Below are 10,040 nucleotides of genomic sequence, written 5' to 3'. Positions count from 1 at the left end.
AAAGAAAGAAAGAAAGAAAGAAAGAAAGAAAGAAAGAAAGAAAGAAAAAAGGAAGGAAGGAAGGAAGGAAGAAATGAAGAAAGAAAGAAAGAAAGAAGAAAGAAAGAAAGAGAAAGAAAGAAGAAAGAAAGAAAGAAAGAAAGAAAGAAAGAAAGAAAGAAAGAAAGAAAGAAAGAAAAAGAAAGAAGAAAGAAGAAAGAAAGAAAGAAAGAAAGAAAGAAAGAAAGGGAGAAAGAAAGAAAGAAAGAAAGGTTAAAAATTCCACACTGTTCCTACTGAAGGGAATGGAAATGATGGGGTCTGAGTCCACAAAGAGCTTCCATGGGCAACCCTTCTGGCTACTTCTCTGGGACTCCTGACTCAGAATATAGCCAGAGGACAAAATCCCAAGGGCCAAGTTCCTCCTAATGATCCATATGGCAAAGAGCCCAGAGTTTGGGGATGCATCCCTTAATTCTAGACTTCTCCCACTCAGTGAAGTCAGGCCTCTTGCTCATATTTATATAAGAGAGGAGATGCAGGTTAAAATAAGTATACTGAGTTATGTGTGTACACGAGTTACACTTCCCTCTGCATCAAGTGACACAGCCCTGCCGACACACTCCTTTACTGGAATCTCCATAGCGCTTAAATCGTGGCATAGAAGACAGCTCCGATGGATCTTTTCCTTTAATGAAAAAAAAAATTAACCTTTGCACATCAACTGAAAATTTCCCAAAGCCTAGAACCTGATTATGCCCAAACTCCATGAATTATTCATGATGCTTCAAGTGAGAAAGATCAGATTTAATTATGTTCTGAGGGGGCATCTTCCCTAGCATTAAATGGAAAATATCATTTGTCTACTGAGTTGTTTTAAGAAAGGTTATCGTGGGCTTTCCACAGAACTGTATATGCTGAGAAACAAAAGAAGGTTCACTGGATCAGCATAAGGGAAATAAATATGAAACTAGAGAGTCTTTTCCATATCCACACGGAGCCTGTTTCTATTAAACTCAGGCAAGAATGACACCAATACCAACACATGCAAACCCTAATAAATTAGCTGCACCCAATTATTAAGAAGGCAGCCTTAGGTCATAAAAACGATTTTGTGAAATTGATCTTAAATGAAAAATGTGTAATTACACTTAAAGCAGTTACAGGCTGCTAGTCAATGAAAAATTTATATTTCCTGTGGAGTTGTATCACTTTCTGTACATATAAAATTAGTTGGATTGGGAGAACTTACATTACAATCGGAAGTGGTTCAAGAGACAGAAACATTTTTCAATATACTTTTCTAAATGATGCCACAATCTGGCCAGCTCGGCACCCGATGTGCACGTTACAATTTTATTGCCTTTGGTCAAAAGCCACCGTAAGACCAAGCATGCAGAATGCTAAGCAAGAAATTCACAATATTTTTTAAAGGTATGAAGGAATTTTTTCTACGTTTCTTTTGTTGTTCTTTCCTTAAGATCTGAAAGACTTAGTTTTTAGTAAAAGCAAAAATAACCTAGGGAGAAAGAATGCATATAGATGAAGAATCATGGGATCCATCCTTGATTCATCCCTTACCTCACTATCTACATCCCACCCATTATGAACTTCTGTAGGTTCCATCTCCAAATTTATCTCAAAAGCATACAGCCCTCTTCACCTCCAATACCGACACCCTGGCCTAAGCCACCATGGCAGCAACCTCTTGACTGACCTTTATCCTTCTGCTCTTGACCCCTCCAATTTATTCTTCCCACAATAGGCTGAGAGATCCTCCTGAAAATGTAATCAGGGGGCGCCTGGGTGGCTCAGCCGTTAAGTGTCTGCCTTCGGCTCGGGTCATGGTCCCAGGGTCCTGGGATCGAGGACTGCATTGGGCTCCCTGCTTGGTGAGGAGCCTGCTTCTCCCTCTCCCACTCCCTCTGCTTGTGTTCCCTCTCTCGCTGTCAAATAAATAAAATCTTTAAAAAGAAAGAAAGAAAGAGAAAGAAAGAAAGAAGGAAGGAAGGAAGGAAGGAAGGAAGGAAGGAAGGAAGGAAGGAAGGAAGGAAGGAAGGAAGGAAGGAAGAAAGAAAGAATGAAAGAAAGAAAGAAAGAAAGAAAGAAAGAAAGAAAGAAAGAAAGAAAGAAAGAAAGAAAGAAAGAAAGAAAGAAAAAAGAAGGAAAGAAAGAAAATGTAATCAGATCATAACATGGCTCTCCCTCAGACCTTTCAAAGGCTTCCCATCACCCATTGAATAAAACCCAAATTCCTCTTGTGACCTATTAGGCCTTGCTTGATCTGGCCTCTGGCCCCCTCCTTAACAACACCTCTTTTCATTTTTGCTCCCACCCACCCACCACCACACTGGTCTCATTTCCATTCCTGAAGCCCTAATATCTCCCAGGCTTTGTGCTTACCTTCAGCCCTTTCTTCTGGAACACACTGTGCCTGACTTATGGTATCTCAGTCTCCTGCTTATTTCCTGTAGAGTCATCATTTTATTAATGTGTTGAGCTGCTGTGGTCTGTTTTAGCCTTCAGTGAATGCAAAACTATTGCGTGAACAAAATAACATATTTAAGAAATGGTAAATTCATAAAGAAGTACTTGGATACATAAGCAAATAGCTTAAGGGAAGTTCAGATTTAAGCTCACAATTGCCTGCCAAAATAGAACTAGATCCTTTTAGGGCTACAGTTTCTACTTTTTAATTGCACTAAAAATTACATTAGGTTAGCAATTTTTCATTTCTTATCGCTTAAAGACATTTATACTAAAGAAGAAATTCATGCTACTAATAAATGTATGCAATTTTTGGCCTTTTTTATATTGAGCATTTCAAAATTTAAGTTTACACATTAGTTTCACCAGAGATAGCCATTTAAAAGGCTAATCTGTTTTATCTTTGGCTCATCCTTTGGTAATCTTACATGACTTGTCTGAAATAGTCCCACTAGGTAAATATTAAACATTATTTCCAATACCACAGGATGGAATCAAGTAGTCTATTCACAACACCACCAACAAATCATATATACATAGGTTTGCCATACTTAGAAAGTGAGGAGATGCAAAGAAATATAAAATAGAGTTGCACCCATAGTGGATCTTCCAACCCATCCTTGAGACAAGACAAAGATGGGAGGAGGATGGATGAAAGAAAGAGTAGGGACTCAGGGAGAAGTCACCCTGGGGGCAGGGGGAGGTCAGGGCGGCCCTGAGTTGCCTTCACGGGATGGGAAAGCCACGGATAGGAAAGGAGAGCAGGAGACATTACAAAAAGGGGAGACAGAGTGACATGTACAGAGCAGTGAGTAAGCTGGTCTAACTGGAGCAAAGTCAAAATTGGGGAAAAATAATAAGAGAAGCTCAAGAGTATTTGGGGGCAAGTCAGATTGCCGGCAGCAGCTTACCCCGTTTTAACCCCTACAATACTGAAGGACTAGGGAAGATTTTGACAAAAGAACAAATTAATGGGAGGTACATGCTTCTGTGGTGAGAAACTGGGTATTTGAGGACCTGCATTTACAGAATAGAGGAATATCTCTTATTAAGTCAGTACTCCAAATACATACCTTTCTGAGGCTTCAGCACAGGAGCGTACACTCTCCACAACATCTTTAATTTGAGGAGATAAGGATTTTAGAAACCCGGCATGAAGCTTTATTCAGAAAGAAAGAAAAATGGGGCCTGCAGAAAACTGTAAAACCATATTGTGAATGAATGACCATCTATGATTGAGTTCTAGAATAAATAACCCTATGTATATGCTTCATCATTTATCTAAAACTTCATTTTTCAGTGTAATCTGTGATCCTGAAGTCTTCCCCCAAACCCCGTGAAGCATGAGTTCTGGTTTTCAGATAAGAATGGGGAATTAGTTGACATGGTCAAGGTTATAAAAACAATGTAAACAAATAATGAGATCAGTGGCAGCTGTTACATGAGCAGCTGCAGAGGTAAGATGCTGGTCGGGCAACCATTAGAAGAACTTCTTAGACAAAATAAAGGCTGGGAACATTCACAAGGACAGGAATCCTAACCCACCTGTTGGAAGTAGTCCCTGGGGTACATTTATACCTTTCCATATCTTGTAACCATGCTACTTATTATTTTGTCACTAAAAGAAATATGTCCTTGCTAAATTCTTTGTAATATGTCCCCTTAAGATATCAAGGCTTCAAAACTTTAACAGTATATCTCCTGTGAAATGTAACCATTAATCTCACACATACTAATTGGTTGTCATGGGAAACTGTATTCAACCTGGTATCTATAAATGCCATAGAAAACTCCTTCAGTCCTTTGTTAGTAGGAAGAGCCTCAAGTCTCTGTGCCCCACTGTTTTCCTCTGGGCTTGATTGAATTAAATAAATCAGTGGCTCTAATGCATCATCTTTAAAAAACAGCATATGATTTTATTTTTGTCAGTAAACACACACACACACACACACATACACACACACACACATTCCAGACATCAGAACAGAAGGGAGCACAACAGAGAGAGAATGTGTTTTAGTCAGCTCAGGCTGCTGTAACAAAATACTACAGACTGGGTAGCTTAAACAACATTTATTTCTCATAGTTCTAGAGACTGGTTAAGTCCAAGATCAAGGTACCAGCAGATTCAGCTCTTGTTGAGGACTCTCTTCCTGGCTTTCTTGCTATTCTCACATAGTGGGCGGTAGTGGAGGAGGTGGGGGGGGGGGGGGGAGGCCCTCTAGTCTCTTTCTTTTCTTGTAAGAGCACAAATCTAATCTTCCTTCACCCCCCCCCCCCAAACCTCAGGACATTATCTAAACCTAATTATCTCCTAAGGGTCCAACCTCCAAATACCATCATACTGGAGATTAAGATTTCAACATATGAATTTGGGAGGACACAAACATCAGGCCATACCAGCAAGCTAACCTCAGATAAATCACTCTGACTCTTCCAGTTCAATCTCAGATTGTCCAGCAGATAATCGTGCCATGGTTACCAATCCCAGGGGAGGACTTTAAAGCTTCTGCCCACTGCATCTTGGTAATGGAGTCACCAAGAAGAACACAATGCAGTCAAGCACTGGATGGAACAGTAACACAGATCATGTACAATAGTGGGTGTCAGTTCCCCATGGCCAAAAGGTCTCTCCCAGGGGCCAGCACAGGGCAATCTGCCTTTGCACACCCTCTTGTGCACAGTAGAAAGACCCTGTCCCCTCCCCACAGAGGATAGATATTAAAAGCAGAAAGAGTTAGGAGTCTCCAGAAAAAGAAAGACCAGACACAGCTTTCAGACACAAGAGAAGTCATTTTAGGCCCAGGCTATTTTCTTTCTATGCCTTACCAGCTCTATTTGCCCAAACACACTTCTTGCAGAACTTCCTAGGAGGTGTCAGAGTTACAAAAGCTTCAGTAGTTAAGGATTTTAAGGGAACAAAGGTAATGCAAAAGATTAACAGTCTCTACCAGGCCAGAAAATAGCTTAACCATATCAGAGACAACAAATCAGTGGTAAAAACTCCTAGTGCTGTTTCCAAAGTAAGCAAGGGCCCTGCATTCCTAATCTGTAAGGGGCCCAAGACCCCACCTGGTTTATACCTGTTCTTGAAGCATACCCACTGCCTCTTCGCCTTCAGAGAGTTACCTCTGCTTCATTATAATGTTAAAGTCTCTGCCCAAGGAAGAGCACAAACCTCATTAACATAACATACAATACATGTATAGGCAGGTTTCCTAAATACGCATGCACGACCTTATACCTACCTCTACATGGGATGACAAAGCTCCCCTTTCTGAATATTCATCCTAACCCTAAATAAAGACTCACCCCCCACTCAGGGAGTCAAGGCCTTGAAAGTTATTCCTCAGGATCTTCATATTTGTTGTAAATGAAGTTTCCTTTGTAATCTCTATCTGTAACTCACAGATCTGTAACTCACAGGAGCAAACCCAGGCTAGTTCAGTTACAATATGACAGTGGAGTTGGTCAGGAGGTATATGACGCACAATCTTCAAGCAGAGACAGAAGAACATTCATTAAGCATGAAAAAGAGAAAGATAGTCCCACACAAGGGAGTAAGGCTGGCATAGACTGAGTGGGATCCTTATCTCTTGGTTAAAAAGGAGTCTAAGCCCAGATGTACCATGGCTCGGTAGCAATGGTAACCCCCACTGGGACTGAGCATTGCCAGCCCCTCCCGCCAGGAGGTGCAGTTGCCTACCCCCTGCTCCTCGGTAACCATGGGCACCCGAAAGGCTGTGATCAAAAACGCAGATATGTCAGGCACCTGGGTGGCTCAGTAGGTTCAGCATCTGCCTTTGGCTCAGGTCATGATCCCAGGGTCCTGAGATGGAGCCCCATCGGGCTCCTGGCTCAGCGGGGCGCCTGCATCTCCCTCTGCCCGCTGTTCCCCCTGCTTGACTCTAAAGCTCGGGCTGGCTGTGTGGTCAGGAAAGAGCAAACCCATGGAAATCTTCCACCTCCTACCCCTCACCTTGGGTTCCCAAACTTTTCAACGCCCTACCCTCTACACAAAACTTTTAATGACCAAGGCTCCAGGAAACTCAAGCACTATGCTGCTTTCCAAAATGGCTAAATGGTGCACCTTAGTCACTGAACATAATTCCATCTTAACTTCTCCAATTCCCAACACAGGTACTACTTCCCACCAGCCTCACACTTTAGCTCTTCAGATCCTGCTTACTTGGGTCTTTTGTCTTATTTCTTTAGCACATTCAAAACTCTTGGTCAAGTTAACTACTCTCCAGATGCTTTATATATATCTTACATTCAATACATTTGGCTTAAATATGAATGTTTAATACAAGCTGTATTTTTCCCTAATTGGGCTGGCTTATATATTTCTACCCCCAAATAAAGTTAAACTTCAGATAAACTCAGCATTCTGTTCATTGACCAGGTACTTTTGCCTCCTATCCTATCCAATACTGTATTTATCATAAACTCACTTATATCTGGGTAATTTATCTATATTCCAATATGTCTGTAACCTCATTTGATCTGCCTTGAGGCCATGCAAGCCCACAGTGTGCCTTCTGAATTATTCAAGATTATATTCAGTATTGTGTAATTTATTGTCTAACTAATAAAACAAACAAAAAACCCAAATGGTTAATTCGAGCTTTTTCATATAATTTTTTTTTAAAGATTTTTATTTATTTATTTGAGAGCGAGAATGAGAGAAAGAGAGAGCATGAGAGGGGGAGGGTCAGAGGGAGAAGCAGACTCCCTGCCAAGCAGGGAGCCCAATGCGGGACTCGATCCCAGGACTCCAGGATCACGACCTGAGCCGAAGGCAGTCGCCTAACCAACTGAGCCACCCAGGCGCCCCTCGAGCTTTTTCAATTAGGTATATCAAGTATATGAAGACTATATGGAAACATTAAGTTATAAAACTAAATATAAAAAATTAAGTATGGGGATGCCTGGGTGGTTCAGACTGTTAAGCATCTGCCTTCGGCTCAGGTCATGATCCCAGGGCCCTGGGATCGAGCCCCAAATCAGGCTCCATGCTTCTCCCTCTCCTCCCTGCTCATGTTCTCTCTTGCTATCTCTATCTCTCTCTCTCTAATTAATTAATTAATAAAGTATGACCTTAGAATTAAGTATATTCGGGGCGCCTGGGTGGCTCAGTTGGTTAAGCAACTGCCTTTGGCTCAGGTCATGATCCCAGGGTCCTGGGATTGAGCCCTGCATTGGGCTCCCTGCTCAGTGGGAAGCCTGCTTCTCCCTCTCCCACTCCCCTGCTTGTGCTCTCTCTGTCAAATAAATAAATAAAATCTTTAAAAAAAAAAAAAAGAATTAAGCATATTCTAGTAAATGTCACTAAAATAAATATACCCCATATAATACATACTAACCCAATGTTGGAAGGAACCAAACATATTCTCTCCCAACTACACCCTATAATTTATGGTACTACATAATTTTTAAGTACCATGGAAGTAAATGCACAGTAAATATTTACTGAATGATCTTCACAGCTATCCTATAATGTCCTGTGAATCATATTATCTGAATTATGAATTATCTTTCAAGTGTGCCTCTCTCGTCTACACTTCCTGACAATCTTCTGGAGAGCAGGAAACATTGCCTCTTAATTCTTGGTATCTCTCTCAGTCACTTTTGCTTTCATTACCTTCAATATTGCCGTGAATTCAGGGTCCTCTTTCCAGGCAAGTGAAGGCCCAAAGGACTGAGGTCTGGGCCAGGTGAGAAGCCATAGGAGCCTGGGCACAGAGAAATATATCACTTACCCATAGGCCACAGTGCAAGTCAGCATCTTGGGAAGGAGCCAAACCAAAATCCAGTCAGGCCCTTTATCTGACTCATCATCCAAAGAAGCTAGGGGTGGAGACCAAGTGCCCAAGTGTAAGCCAACAGAACTAAATGAGATCCAATGTCCTAATAGGCCAGTGGGAAAAAACACATCTGGAAAAACCTCCTGCTTACATGCCTTTCTTTTTACAGGGTGTCAGTAGCTTTAGCTATAGAGGAAGCCAAGAAAGTCACCAACCTGACTACTGTACTTTTCTTTCCATAAATGGAAGGAAAAGAGAGCGGTTAGGCAAAACTTGAGACACATTTTTTTTATTCCATCTGTTTAGCGACAAAGAATAATAAATGAAGCGTACACTTCTGCGTAGTGTGGTTGGTGAAAAAAATAGCCGCTATCATCGTTCCTTTGCCAGGTTTTCCGGAACTAAGTGACAGGTGGAATTTCAAACACTGTTACCCCTATGAGCCTGGGTAGAATCCAGTATGAGAAAATGAATAAAGTGGTATGGCCTCTAGGGTGATTCCTTTTAAGGGAATGTCCTCTGCCTGGTGGGAAGGAGAGTCAGGGATCAGCAATGCTGTAGAAGCTATTTAAATTAGGGTCTCCTAATAAGGACTCTCAAGTTTGTGGGCTTAAAATGGTTTTTAGATACAAGCACTGCCACTGGCAGCCTCATACCCTATAGTGCACCCTCAACAGAGCTCATGGTTCCTTCATACACAACAGTAGGGAGTCAGGATTCCTAGCACTTGGTAGGAATAGCCACATTATTCTCCCTTATAATAAACTTAGGCATTTTCTTAGCTTCCAAATAATTTCCTCTAAGCCAGAGGGAGAAAAGTTATTGTGAAGAGAGATGTTCCTGCCATTTCTTTTGTACAAGGTGTAGTGATTTCGGCTTATTGCTTAAGTCATTAATTTCACATCATTTTCCAGTGAGACTTTCATTTCATTAAAGGTAATAATAGTTGACAATCTATTACTGTCCCTTTTGCCCTGAATTATTATTGCTATATTTTCCCATAGAGTGTAAAAATAAAATATACACACTGCCATAGATCATCAACTCAAAGCTAGCTGCTCAAGAATTTATTATCCAATGGAATACTCTGTAGGGAGCTGTATTTCCCTTCTTGGTCATTCTAATGTGCTCCAGATGTCCAGAAAAGGGGAATTAGCATGTCACTCCAAAGTTCCATCTACATTACTGTTGTTTGAAATAGAGTGCTGGAGCCATTGGAACTCTTAAAGCTCCTCCAAGTCAGACAGGAGAAAACATCTTTTCTCCAAGACCCTGCCAGATTCTCCTAGATAAAGCAGTCAACTGAAAACCTTACACTAGCAAAACATAGATCAGTTTTTTAGGGTATTGAGTACAGGAGGGTAAAAAGTGCTTACTCTTTGATCTTGGGCAAGCTATTTAAATTCTCTATGCCAATTTTCCCATCTTTAAAATAGTAAGGATAATAATACCTATTCCAAAGCACTTACCCCAACATCTAGAAGTTTGAGACTTAATAAACACTACTTGTTATTATTGTTTTACTATTTCCTATGGGAAATCAGCATTATATGAAATTACAAAGATAAGTTAAAGACAGATCTTGTTGAACCTTTTTTTTTTTTTTTTAAGATTTTATTTATTTGACAGAGAGAGACACAGCGAGAGAGGGAACACAAGCAGGGGGAGTGGGAGAGGGAGAAGCAGGCTCCTCACCAAGCAGGGAGCCCGATGTGGGGCTTGATCCCAGGACCCTGGGACCATGACCTGAGCCAAAGGCAGACGCTT

The 10,040-nt window shown here is 41.1% G+C and overlaps 1 long non-coding RNA gene across 1 annotated transcript in view; it reads right to left on the bottom strand.

Moving 5' to 3' along the window:
* The window catches only part of LOC118008140, a 66,914-nt gene extending 57,342 nt beyond the window's left edge, over nt 1-9,572 (bottom strand). The window contains exon 1 of the long non-coding RNA XR_004678595.1: nt 8,111-9,572. This is a non-coding gene — a long non-coding RNA (uncharacterized LOC118008140). The remainder of the gene's footprint in view (nt 1-8,110) is intronic.
* Between the last annotated feature and the right edge of the window lie 468 nt (nt 9,573-10,040).

This window comes from Mirounga leonina, unplaced genomic scaffold, assembly GCF_011800145.1.
Source record: "Mirounga leonina isolate KUSES-001 unplaced genomic scaffold, KU_Mleo_1.0 Mir_125, whole genome shotgun sequence".
Lineage (NCBI taxonomy): Eukaryota > Metazoa > Chordata > Mammalia > Carnivora > Phocidae > Mirounga > Mirounga leonina.
The sequence above is the reverse complement of the archived record's forward strand: the minus strand, read 5'-3'. Positions and strand labels throughout refer to the sequence as shown.